We start from the raw sequence: 13,685 nt of genomic DNA, 5'->3' as shown, positions 1-13,685 counted from the left end.
CATGTGTGTGTGTGTGTGTGTGTATAAAGAAACAATTAAGATTCAGTTGAATTAGGTACTTAAGTTGAAGTACCAAGTCAGTCCAGTATTATCCGCACAGCTTGAAGTAAGGTGAGATTATATATATATATATTACATATACACACACCATTTTCATCATTATCATTACTTTATCAACCCCTCTTCCATGTTGGCAATGATCTTTGATATACCACTACAACGTATAAGAATTGACCAATAAACTAATGACATACTCTGACAAATACAACAGAATAGAGTATCAGTGATTAGGCCTTAAATGTATAATGAATGACTTTGATATTACATAAATGATATATCCCACATCATGACAACGTAGCTTCATCTGCATGATGCCCGTATGGCATCCCTCACCAACTGACCCTGCTGGCTGTGTCTGTCCACTATTTACCAGTAGTGGAACAGCCCACTTCTCACTTGGGGATATCTGCCACAACACCCCCCCCCCCTATTGCTTTTTTTTCAAGTCATACTTGTTTGCAAATTATTTTATCCAAGATCGCAAACTGAAACAATTATATCAAAATAAAGAGCCCCCAAATCCATTTGAGCACATATATTGTTATATTCACTGTTTTGATTCTATTTTGTAATAGAATTGTATATACAGGGTGGGCCAAAAGTCATGCACAAAATAAGTTCAATACAGTCTGAAATTATCAAAGACATGCTTCAGTTTTTCTAAAATTAAATAAAATGAGTAAAATAAAGTTAAAAATACATGTACTTGTATATGATGAACAAAATAAATAATGATAATAATGTCATATAAATAAAATGTTGAATGTTTTGGCGTGTAAATATTGAAATCTTTATAATACATTTGTGGCCCAGTCACTGATACTGTTAAACTGCAATTGCTGGCAGTCAGTTTTTGACCAACATCCAGCAACCATCAGCAAGTTCCACAAGTTCTATAAAAGACTACATGACATAGCTGGTGGCATTGGACACTGCACATACCATCGACCCCAATCTCAAAGGTTCCTATGCAGGACCACAGGACATAGCTGATGGCATTGGACATTACTAAAAAAAAAGGGTAAGGACACCCTTTGGTCATGAATGACCATGGGATTGCACCTAGATAGTTCCTCTCTAAGGCACAAGTCAAGGCAAAGTTTTTATGGACGACCAGCAGTCACCCATGCACACCAACCTCCATTCTCCACACCATCGATGTTATGCAAGGAAAAGGCAAAGGCTGATACAGCTTGGCACCAGTTACATCACAACTCATCTCTACAGCTGAGTGAACAGGAGCAACATGAAATAAAGTGTCTTGCTCAAGAACACAACACACAGCCTGGTCCAAGAATTGAACTCACTACTTTATGACTGTGAGCTCAACACACTAACCATTGAGCCATATGTATCAAAATGACATGCAAAGCTTATTAAGCATGTCAAAAGAAATTCTGGTCAATAAGAACAGAGCAACAACTGACTTTTAGTAGATACAAAGAAGTAGAGTACTAATAATCAAGTGAATGGTATATTGTCACAGATTATAGGAGCTGACCAAAAACTAACCTTCAATAGATCCAGTCAAATAGAGGATCAGTGACTAGGCCATTAATGTACTCTACTGCTGTAATCTATAAGAACTGACCACCAACTGACTGTCAATGAAAGACTTAGATACATAATGACACATAAGACAAAACAAAGGTATGCGCGTGTGTGTGTGTGTGTGTGTGTGTGTGTGTGTGTGCGTATGTGTGTGTGTATGTTGATGTTATTTAACAAACATACTATCAAAGATATTCTAGCCATGACCATCCTGTCTTTTCTAACATAAGTTGACATTATCCAGTATATCTGAAGATAGCTGGATGTAAGTTGAGAAAAATTTGGCTGTTATTTCTAACAAGTAGAGCAATCAGGTAGAGGCTTTCTATATTTATTAACTTATTCACAATGTGATTGTCATTTAGCCTCAGGTAAACGCTAACTTATGATCAAATGCACTCTATGACCATTTAACCTTGTTTTCCAACAGTATCTACACAATGTCATTTACTCAGAAAGCCCTTTCTTAATATAAGAAGAAAGGGTGAGATATAAGAGAGAGCTGGTTGCTATTTCTTACCAAGTCAAGTAACTATAGACAGATTCTCATTCACCCTTGTGGTATCTGTGTGTGTGTGTTTTACATGGTTATTAGGACTCTACTATGATACAATTGTTTCAGTTTTATAAAAACTTAAGAAAAGTGCATTGAAGACAAAGTATTGTTTAAATTCATGAGCAGTAAGCTGGTACAGAAGCAAGGTTAAAGCAGCACAAGTTCGAACACAGATATGTATACACGAATAAGTATAAAGTATTAAAGTAGATTAAAACTCATTATAAGGCTGAAACAATGCAAAATGAATGAAATGCAGAAGTCTAAACAACAAGAATTTTGGTGTTAGAACTTCCATCATGTTGTTGTTGTTGTTGGCACTCCATCACTTACGACGTCGAGGGTTCCAGTTGATCCGATCAACGGAACAGCCTGCTCATGAAATTAACGTGCAAGTGGCTGAGCACTCCAAAGACATGTGTACCCTTAACGTAGTTCTCGGGAATATTCAGCGTGACACAGTGTGACAAGGCTGACCCTTTGAATTACAGGCACAACAGAAACAGGAAGTAAGAGTGAGAGAAAGTTGTGGTGGAAGAGTACAGCAGGGTTCGCCACCATCCCCTGCCGGAGCCTCGGGGAGCTTTAGGCATTTTCGCTCAATAAACACTCACAACGCCCGGTCTGGGAATCGAAACCGCGATCCTATGACCGAGAGTCTGCTGCCCTAACCACTGGGCCATTGCGCCTCCACACTTCCATCATGACCCATAGAAAAATGGGAAATGTTATAGAGTTTGTTATCTCTGCTCAGATATGTGGGAGAAGGTAGTGGCATGCACAAACTGGTGTTGTTATAGTAATGTAACATTGGCAATCTTAAAATCAAGGAGGATATCTTAATAAGTTTAAACTTTCATTAAACAACAGATATGAATTACTTAAGACAGACATATTACTATAACAACACAAGTTTGCACTTGTCACAACCCTCTCACACACGTCTTAGCAAAGATAACAGTTCTGTACCATCCGCCATTTTTCGATGTGTCTTGATGTAGTGGTTCTCTGCCTGAAATATTGAACAAATACAAGGTAACACATTAACTGTTGTTTTGTTTTCACTTTCGTATTTCCATCATTTTGCATTATTTTGGTCTTTTGATAAGTTTTAATCAAATTTAACATTACACAGTATTGCACCCAAAGTAGTGTACATAGACAAACAGATATTAAATAAGAACTATTGTGGTAAGCCATGAATCAGATATGAAAAAAGCAGAAAAACACTGAACATAAAAATTCTCAAAGTTTAATGTTTGTTGTTGCTTTTAGTCTGGTTCCTAGTACATAAAACAGAGGTGGGGTTGGGAAAATATTTATATAGCTCTCCTTCAACAAAACAGAGGATTACTGGAAGCATTTATACAATTCTGCTTCAGTGCTACAAAGCAGAGGATTGTGGGAAATATTTGTATATAGTTCTGCATCAGTGCAATAAAAAAGAGGATTCTGGGAAACATTTGTACAGTTCTACTTTAATATTCAAATACTAAAAGAATTGTGAGAACTATTTGTATAATTCTAGCTTTGGAACAATAAAACCAAGCAGACTGTGGGAAATCATTTGTATTTATTTACATTATTTACATTTGACGGATATTTGTCCTCATCTTGTTTGTTGTTAACACATTTCACCTGATAAATACCCTCCAGCCTTCAACAGGTGTCTTGGGGAGGCGTAGTGGTTATGAGCACGGGCTACTAACCCCAAGACTCTGAGTTCAATTCCAGGCAGTGACCTGAATAATAATAATAATAACATCGAAAAATACCTTAGGAATGAGAATTCAGGTTCGAAATTTCCCCAAGACACCTGATGAAGGCTGGAGGGTAAATCAGCTGAAACGTTGTGTTAACAATAAACAAGATGAGGACAAATATCTGTCAAATGTAAATAATGTGAATAATGTACATAATTCCTCATCTCTTAAATCTAGAACTGTATTATCATTTGTATTGTTCTACTCCAATAAAATAAAATGAAGAGGATTGTGTGAAACAATTTGTATATTTATGACTAAAGTGTATGTAAAAGTGGATTGTGGGAAAACAAATTTGCATAGTTCTGTAACTGTAATAAAAGAGTTGGAAATTGCTATGAGAAGCAACTATGAATTTCAATTCTGAATATAAAGCAATTTAGAAGCATGGTGAGAAATAGTGAAAATACATAAAAAATCACAACAAGGCTGATAATGAAAGCATTGAACGAGGGCTGTGGGAATTAAATGCATTGCTCAGGCAATATAAGAGATGAAAAGAGTATTGTGAGAAAAAGAGACATGATTGTAAAAACTTGTCCAAAGTTGAATGCATAAAAGAGTTAATGGGAAATTTGTTTTAACAAGGAAGTAGATAGACTGTGACGTCTAGGAAATGTATTTTGTTTTATTTGTTTTGTTAGTTTTTTCATAAGTCATTCTTTCATTCATTTTTCTCTCAAGCTTATTAAAACTGGCATGGATGATTAATTTTTGGTGGTGCAACAGGTTTTACACTTAAATGCACTTCTTAACACTAACTGCTCAACTGTGAAGCAACAGTGTGACTCATCTCACTGTTGTTTAGTCTCATATTAATCCTGATTAGGCATAAGTATAACCAGACACTCCAGATAGTACAACCAGACATTCCAGATGTGACCATGCCATCTTTTAAGAGATGTGTAGGACTATGTTATCTAGAGAGTCCTTCCTGTTTTTGACAGTAAGGTTTGATTTGAGAGTTTGGGCTATTTCTAGCAGGGCTAGTGACTGAGTAAGAAAAGAGGACATTGGATAATATAATATAGTTTTCTTGGGTCTTAAATCTGCTGATTCAGGAACTGGTCTGGAGCAAAAACCACAACAGATATGAAAAGTAGCTGAAGAGTAGCCCAGGTAGGCACTGGTCAGTGTAGAATGGGCATAAATGCACAGCAAATAATGAGTATAAGTGAATATGAAGAAATGAGAAGAACTGGTTGAAGATGAACCTTGTGAACATGGCAGAGCACAACCAATGTAATGATTGTTTCTGCTGGTGCTTAGTCCCAGATCAACCCAGATCAAAGGCATTCAAATCATGACCATCCTGTCACTATTTTAGACATAGTATATCAAGACAACATTATCCATGACAGCTTACATTTTTTCTTTTTAAGATAGAGTATGAATTCAGGGAAATTTACCTAGATCAATCCTGGTCCAACAGACCCACAATGAAAACCATTCCAACCGTGACCATGATGTTAATCATCCAGATACTATGTATCTAGGTCAACATCCTCCAATGAGCCCTTATTTTTTAAATGAGGAGGTTTAAGAGTAGGGCTGAGGAAGATCTAGCTGCAATTTCTGATAGCAGTTAAATCTTTTCTGAAGGAAATTTGGTTGTGACTTCTACTAGGGCTGAGAAGGAATGAGATTTGATTATTTCTAATAGGATACGGTCACATATTGACACATATTTAACTATTTCTGATTGTATAGAGTAAAATTTGTGGAAGATTTGGTTACTATTTCTGATTATGTAGGATATAAGGGAGATCTGACTGCTTTTTCTGAGATGTTGCTTGAAAGGGATTTGGCTGCTATTTTCTTTGACAGACCAAATAACTATATAGTGATTCTCTTGTTGGTACAAGAAGGACTATAATTGACAGGAGAAGAGATAGATCTTCCCATACATTGTACAGACACATGACTACTGTTTCATGTGTTCTATTAACAATCACAATCTAGTGTGTATATACAAGAGAAAATTATCCATCTAGTTAGATTTTGGGATATCACATTACTTTCCTCCTAGGTCTGGTACCTAATCCTGCTAGCTAAATGATCCAAGGTATGCAGAGTATGGAATATCAAAGATGGTTGTCAAAACTTGCCAGTGGGGAATTTAAATTCAAAAAGCATGATGTGGCAGTCTAGTTGCTTATCTACTAAGTTAATGTGTTTAAGAACTTCATCTGCAACCACACTGTTTCAAGTTCCTTAGGTAAACATTTTCTACTACAGTTATGGGTTGATCAATGTCTTGTTAAATTAAATTTGGTTGGCAGTGACTGAGTAGTCAATTGACCAAAGACATTCCAGCCATGACAGTTTCATCTTTTTGTTTAGACAAAACATACCCTGGACTACATCACCTCCTATGTCCTATGTCCCTTTTTAATTTAATTACTCATTTTATATTTTTTCTTTTTACTTCTGTAAGGGTGGCACACAAATTTATGAAGTGCTCTATGTCTTTAGAAGAACCAATACAACATCCTCTACATGGTTTTTCAATCTGCTAGTAATAGCAGTGAAATCTCCCTCAAATTACACTTGGGCTTCCTTTTACAAAGCTTAGGTGTGGCCCACTATAGAATACTGGTTCCACATCTGAGATGTTGCTGCTGCTGCCTATAGGGAAGCTATTCTAGACTGTAACCAGACAAAAAATCATCTGACTGGGTGTCATGGCACTGCTCACAAATACTTCTAACCGACAGACATGTTGTCTCCACTCTTTTCCTTCTCTGCCACTACTATAATGGCAGCTGCTCCTAAATGCTAGCTAGCCTTAGGCCATCACCACTCCAGCTCTCCCTACTTATATACATCTTCTCTCAACATTCACATTAACTCCCACTCCAACCACTAAAAAAATCCAATAAACCCAGTCCTTCCTCCTCCCCTGGAATTTTCTCCCAGTCCACGTTTTCCCTGCACTCATCAACTTTACTGAAACAATTCATCAGCTTTAACCATGTTAACCTTACTGGCTTCAGAAGACCTGTAAATAGCACAGCCCCCTCCTTCTAGACTATCATCATCAAATGTATATATATAAATATATATATAAAACAGGGTCCAATACTTGCAACAGAATAGACTTTGCTAAATGACACCAAAGGCTAGAAAGTGGATTTTAAACCTCCACTCTTTATAAATGACCCCACCAGATGTCATACAAAACACTGTATCCATCCCTTCTTTTTATAACATTATCTCCTTGGAATTTCCAGTGTAACAAGAGTGCAGCAGTGCTTTTCTTTCTCAACCATAAGCCTTCATTATTATTAAGAAGGCCTGGAAGAAAAGGTTGTATCCATGGTCATCACAGGCCCTCCACAACCAGTGAAGCTGATGCCATCATTAACATTCCAATTAAAATGTTGCAAATTAATATCAGCAGTAAAGACATGAAGCAATTCTTGAGGGCTGATTTTCTGAGAAGGAAAGCCTGAGCATAGTAGTTACAGCAGAGCCTAAGAAGTTGGATCTAAGAGAAGAAGAGGGATGTGAGAGTGGAAGTGGCATGGAAGCAACAAGTTCCAAGAAGCAGAAACTGTTGTAGTGTCATAGAAGAGGCAAAGAGAGGACAGAGCACATCTTTGAACCAAAGGGTGAAATGTGTCTGTAACTGACATCACATCAATCAGTCAAGTGCCTTTTCTCTAGATATAGTTTGAGATTTCTCTATGTGTAGTAGCAGCACCAGCCTAGATATGATAGCAGTAATCCATTATGGGTTACACAATGAACTTTATAGAGGGTTACTAGTTAACAAGGGCCAATGTATTTTCTAGCCTTGAAGAGAAAGGCCAGTCTTTGAGATGCACTTTTTGCTACATTAATCCTTTGCCTGTCCCAAGCATTTTCATTAGTCAGTCCTAAATGACCATGCTTGTTTTCAAACTTTTAGTTAACCTTAGCTTTAATCTTTCTGAGTAATATAAAGCTTTCTTTCCATAATCTTGAGCTGAAAAAAAATTGGGAATGGCAATGGATACTATAGAAATATATCTTGTGTATCACATGTGATACAAAAGACAGGCAATGTGTTAAGGAGGTGCATTCACCAAGAGGTGATCCAAAGGGATATTGGAACCAAGTATTTTGAATGAGTGTAAGAACCCTAGTTGTATGCTATTTGTGTTTAAAGGAGTTGTATGAGTGAGTTGTGAGGATGCTTTCATGATGTATGCAGTGCTTGAGTGGTTCTTTAATGTTGATGTTGACAAGATTAACATGATCCAACAGGAGGCTGTTTCTAAGGTCTCCGTTCATGGAGCTAGTGCAGATTTGGCATGAGATGTCAAAGTTGCATAAAGATGAATGTTGGGTGTGAAAGGATAGAAAGAAATGAAGGATGGTATCATGTATATAAAGGTGGATATTGATAAAAGTGATGGCAAGTAGATTTCTTTCACTGGTGTGTTTGAAGAAGAAGAGAATTGGGGACAGAACTAAACTTTGTATGCCATAGATGATACAGTGTGGATCACAGAGTGCTCCATCAGCACAAGCTACAATAGTGTGATTTAACAGGAAACTATTGATCTAAGAGATGTGAGATGGATGGAACACATAGTGGGGCAGGTTTGAAAGATTTGCATGCCAAACAGTGAAATGCTTTCTGATGCAAAGGGTAACAACTCTACTTTCACCAAATTTCACTAGAGTGAGGACCCATTGGTGATTCATAGAGGACAGCAGGTTTCCAGAAGATCTAGTTTTACATAACCCGTACTGGTGGTCATTAAGGAAAGAGAAAGGTTCAAAATGACTATCTCCATTACTTTTGGGATATTGAAAGTGAGTGCAGTAGGGCATTAATTGCTCAAGTCAGAAGGATGTACCTTTTAGGAAGAGCACACACTGAGACATATTTCCAAAAATGGAGAGATATATCTCAATAGAGAGTGGAAGAAGATTTATCAACATAATGCTGTTTGGAACTGACTACAAAGCAGTGAAAGGAGCTTACGTTGTAGGAGTACTAGTCACAGAACAGGCAAATCTGAGAAATGAAGGAAAAGCAGATTCCACTATGTTGGTGGAGCTACAGTTTGGGAGGAAGGAGAAATTGAGGGCAGTGTGATTCATGAAAGAAGTCTTCATTGTCAAGGTGATGGTCCTGCAAGAGTTGCAGTGTAGGGTAAGAGCCAACCAGTTTGTAGAGTTGGGTGTATTTCACTACATAAAGTAAGATTTCTTTTGGTCGGGAGGGGGTCAGAATTGCTGCAACACAAATATGAATGTATTACTTGAGTTACTTGGAGTTGTGAAGCTTTTGTGGTGAGTGGTTTTGTAGAAGGAAATGCTAAAGAGAATGGATTCTGACACCCATCTAGCTGTTTCCAATATAAGAGTGAGGCATACATGGTGCCAGGGATAGGTAATATAGAATTGGTGGAGTTCCAGCCGGAGCTATCTTGAAATGCCATAAGATCCAAGAGTAGAGGCACTGCATGGTACATGGACATGTACTGGGAAGTCACAATAAGACAGTGGTCAGATGACTCAGTAGGAACAGTGACAGTTATAGTCTGGTAAAGGTTGGATGTGGAGGTAAGAAATAAATCAAAGAATGACTGGAATATCTGTATGTTGGTCAAAGAATGTATACTGGGGGTTAATCTAGTTGATGTAGAGAAATCAGAATTGCAAAAGGTTTGGTCTCTCTATCAGTGGTTTCAGTATGAGATACATGTCAGAGAGGACATGTGAACATTGATATCACAAAGGACAATGACTTCAGCAGGATGAAGTAAGGTAGCTGTCCTTAGAGTTGTCGGTCAAGAGTTGTTTGTGGCTGGGGGTGTTTGGAGTGTGGAACATGAAGCGGAAATATTTGGAGTAGAGAAAGGAGGTTTTGATGCTAATATCCAAATGAGAAGTGATGAGGCATGTGTGCATGTAGCATGTGGGAATACAGACACCACCTTTCTTTTTGAAGTTCAGAGATTTGTGGGATTTACATATTATTAAGAGGTGATGTATGGGACCTAGACTCCAAGTCCCTGGATATTAGAGTAGGGAGGATTGATCAGAATGTTTAATTTTAGGCCTTAGCATGTTATGGAACTGTAAAATGTGAAGGGACATCAAGAGATCACAGAAACTTCGTCAAGAATCTAGTCTAAATGTTTGAAACAGTGAATTCTGCTCAAGGTATGGGCCAGGAGGTAGTGCTAAACTAGGTAGCATAATGGGAAAAAATGGGAGGAGCTCTGTACTCTGTATAAGAGGACTACATTAGATAAAAAGTCAAACATGTATATATATATATATAATTATATACATATATACATAAACACACACACTGGTTACTAATTTATTACTTTACAATTATATAAAGTAGATATAGACATGTGCAGCTCAAACTAAATAATAATTATGTTGGTCTTATCTTGTTATTCTTATCCCTCCACCAAAAGGACATGATAACACTATGGGCACAGCCAAACTGCTTCTCCAGGCTCCTCATCATCACAAACATCATCATCAGCCTTTACTCAATGTTACTGCTCTCCTAGATGATCCACAAGACCACCTCTAATTCACTTCATTTTTGGCTAGGCTTCTAGAGCTAGATGGTTTTTCTAATACCAACCACTTTACAGAGTGTTGTGGGTGAATTTTATCATGGCACCAGCACTAATTAAGTTGCCTTGTACCTTGCAAAACTGCACTAAGAAGAAGAATAGACAAGAGAGTGATGACAGCAACTGAGCTAAACTGAGATGCTGAGAGAAGAATGACAGGGGGAACAGAGTTAATGGTGTAAGAAGGTGGTTGAAAAAGGAGTAACAGAAGAAACAATACTTGATGGAGTAATGGAAGAGAGATAGTGACGGTTACAGAAGACTGATACTTGTCTGTCATATGTAACCTGGGGGAGAAGGAGCGATGGCTAGTAGAAGGGTTTCTCAAGCACAGCTCATTTATTGTAAATAAAACAAAAATATCAACTCAGAACAATTTCACATTTATTTATGATAATTTTTATACAAATTTATAAATTAAACACATTCTCTAACCTTTTCAAATACACACACACCAACATTATTTCAAATTGCTACTAAGACATTTAGTTAAACTGATCACTTACTTATCAACAGCTGTTGCTGCCATTTTGGGTTTAATTAAGGTCTAGAACTGCTAACAGCAATCCCAAAGCTGCAATATGTTGATTCTCAAACCATAACTGCTATCTCTATGGTTATTGTTGTTGTTTAAGCTCATGTTAACCCTGATCCAGGGTCAACCATTCTGTCTTATTGTTTAGACATAGTGCACCTTGAATTACTGTATCTAATGTGTCCTTTTTCTTTTTTATTATTATTATATTATCTGAGGGAAATTTGGGTGCCATTTCTAACAAGAAGACTTATCCCTTTGGTTGGTTCTGCATTATTCTAGTAGCATGTGCCACAGGGTCTAGATGGTAAGACAAACTGCAAATATGGCTGTGTTATTCTTTTGCAGTGTATAGATTCTGCAATCCAAATTTGCATTCTAGCTGTCAGGCAGAAGAATAAGTGCACCACCCGTGACCATTTTCAGAGCCTCTAAAACTGAGGGGCAAGTAAGGGAGGAAGAATTTATGATTCATGGATTACTATAATAGAAAGTCAAACATATATATATTAGATTAACCCCAGATCAGGTCAGAATCCTTGTAAAAGAGACAGGCAAGGGGTCTGATGGCTATCGATTAAGTATAATGTTAAAAATATCAATAGTCACTAATTGATTGATACCTCTAATTATGAAAAGCCATCTAATTGGCATCACTGATCAATAACTCTAATCATGAAAAGGTCACCTAAATGATATCACTGATCACTAATACCACTGTTTATGTAAGGTCTGGATCCCATGAAACTCCTGGGTTCCATGAAAATATTCTGGGTTCTGAAAGATGAGGTGATTATTAATAAGTTTTAATAAAATTTTATTTTATTAAAAAAATGTCATTTTCATAATAAATTAGCATCACCATCATCATCATTGTTTTAATGTTCACTTTTCCATGCTTGCATGGGTCAATCAAAATTGACTGAGGCATATTTTCTAAAGCCAGATGTCCTTTCTGCCAACGGCCCTCACCTGTTTCCAAGCAAGATAATATTTCCCCATGGTCTTAAAGAAGATTCCAAACAAAGCTTACCACTTGTATGGCAGTGATAATATTCATTAATATGTAATGTGTTTTTGTCTCCTTGTCTTGACATTGCATGATACAAGAACACACACACATTTATTTATATATATATGCCTACTATAGGCACAACACCTGAAATTTTGGAGAAAAGGACTAGTCGCTTACATAAACCCCAGGGCTCAACTAATACTTGTTTTATTGACCCCAGAAGAATGAAAGGCAAAGTTAACTTCAGCAACATTTGAACTCAGAGCATAAAGAGGTGGAAGAAATGCCACTAAGAATTTTGTTCAGCATGATAATGATATTGCCAATACGCCATTTTAATAATAATAATGATGAGGATGATGATAACAATAATAATAGTAATAATATGCCAAATGATATCATAAAGAGTGAAGGCACTTGCTTATTTTATAGTCAAAATAATTCATGATTTACAGGGTTCTGACAGAATCATCAGCACCTCAAACAAAATGCTTAGCATTTTGAGTTCAAATTCTGTCAAGGTTGATTTGGACTTTCACTCCTTTTGGGTCAATAAAATAACAGTTAAGCACAATTTGAGGCCTGGTTCCCACAGTAGAAAGAATTTATTATTATTATTATTATTATTAAGACTGTGTGATGGCAGAATTGTTAGCACACTGGACAAGATGCTTCACAACATTTCTTCCAGTTTTACATTTTGATTTTGAATTCTGCCAAAGTCAACTTCGCCTTTCATCTTTTCGGGGTCAATAACATGGGTACCACTCAAGCACTGGGGACAATATAACCAACTAGCTCCCCTCCTCCCACCCAAAATTTCAGGCCTTGTGTTTATAGTAGAAAAAATATTACTATTATCATCACCAACAAGGTGATGAGCAGGCAGAATCATTAGCACCATGGACAAAATGTTTAGAGGCATTTCTTTCAGTTCATTACATTCTAAGTTCAAATTTTGCCAAGGTAAATTTTGCCAAGGTAAATTTTGCCTTTCATCTGTTTGGTGTCAATAAAATGACTACCAGTTGAGCACTAGGGTTTTGATGTAATTAATTTACTCCTTCCCCAGGCTTTGTGCCAAGAGTAGAAAGGATTTATTATTATTAAGGCAGTATGTTGGCAAGGAATAGTTAACACACTGGACAGAATGCTTCACAGCATTTCTTCCAGCTTTAAATTATCATTTTAAATTCTGCCAAGGTTAACTTTACCTTTCATTCTTTTAGTGTCAGTAAAATAAGAACCAGTTGAGCACTGAGGTTGATGTAATCAATTTACTCCTTCCCCAGGCCTTCAGCCTGCCAGTAGAAAGGATTATCATTATTGTGGTTGTTGTTGCAGACTCATTCATAAATGAAATTTTAAAATGAACTCTCACAAAGAAAGGATATACTAAATAATGTGGCCGTAATCCTTTAGCATTCAGATTTCTTTGTTAAATGTATTGCTTATTTATTCACATTTTAAAAAATTAATCCTGTAGCTTTGAAATTTCAAGGATGTGTGTGTTTATAGGCTAAATCTGGCCAGTTTAAACATATAACAGGTAGAATATTTGGGCCAGATATGGCCAGTTTAAATGCTAATGGGTAAAAGATATATA

At 36.8% G+C, this 13,685-nt stretch overlaps 1 protein-coding gene across 1 annotated transcript in view; it reads right to left on the bottom strand.

Annotated features, from left to right (window-relative positions):
* The window catches only part of LOC106882432 (epidermal growth factor receptor kinase substrate 8-like protein 2), a 38,710-nt gene that overhangs the window by 1,408 nt on the left and 23,617 nt on the right, over positions 1-13,685 (bottom strand). The window lies entirely within an intron of this gene.

The sequence above is a fragment of the Octopus bimaculoides genome, chromosome 11, assembly GCF_001194135.2.
Source record: "Octopus bimaculoides isolate UCB-OBI-ISO-001 chromosome 11, ASM119413v2, whole genome shotgun sequence".
Lineage (NCBI taxonomy): Eukaryota > Metazoa > Mollusca > Cephalopoda > Octopoda > Octopodidae > Octopus > Octopus bimaculoides.
Note: the sequence above shows the minus strand (reverse complement) of the source record. Positions and strands in the feature narration are given on the sequence as shown.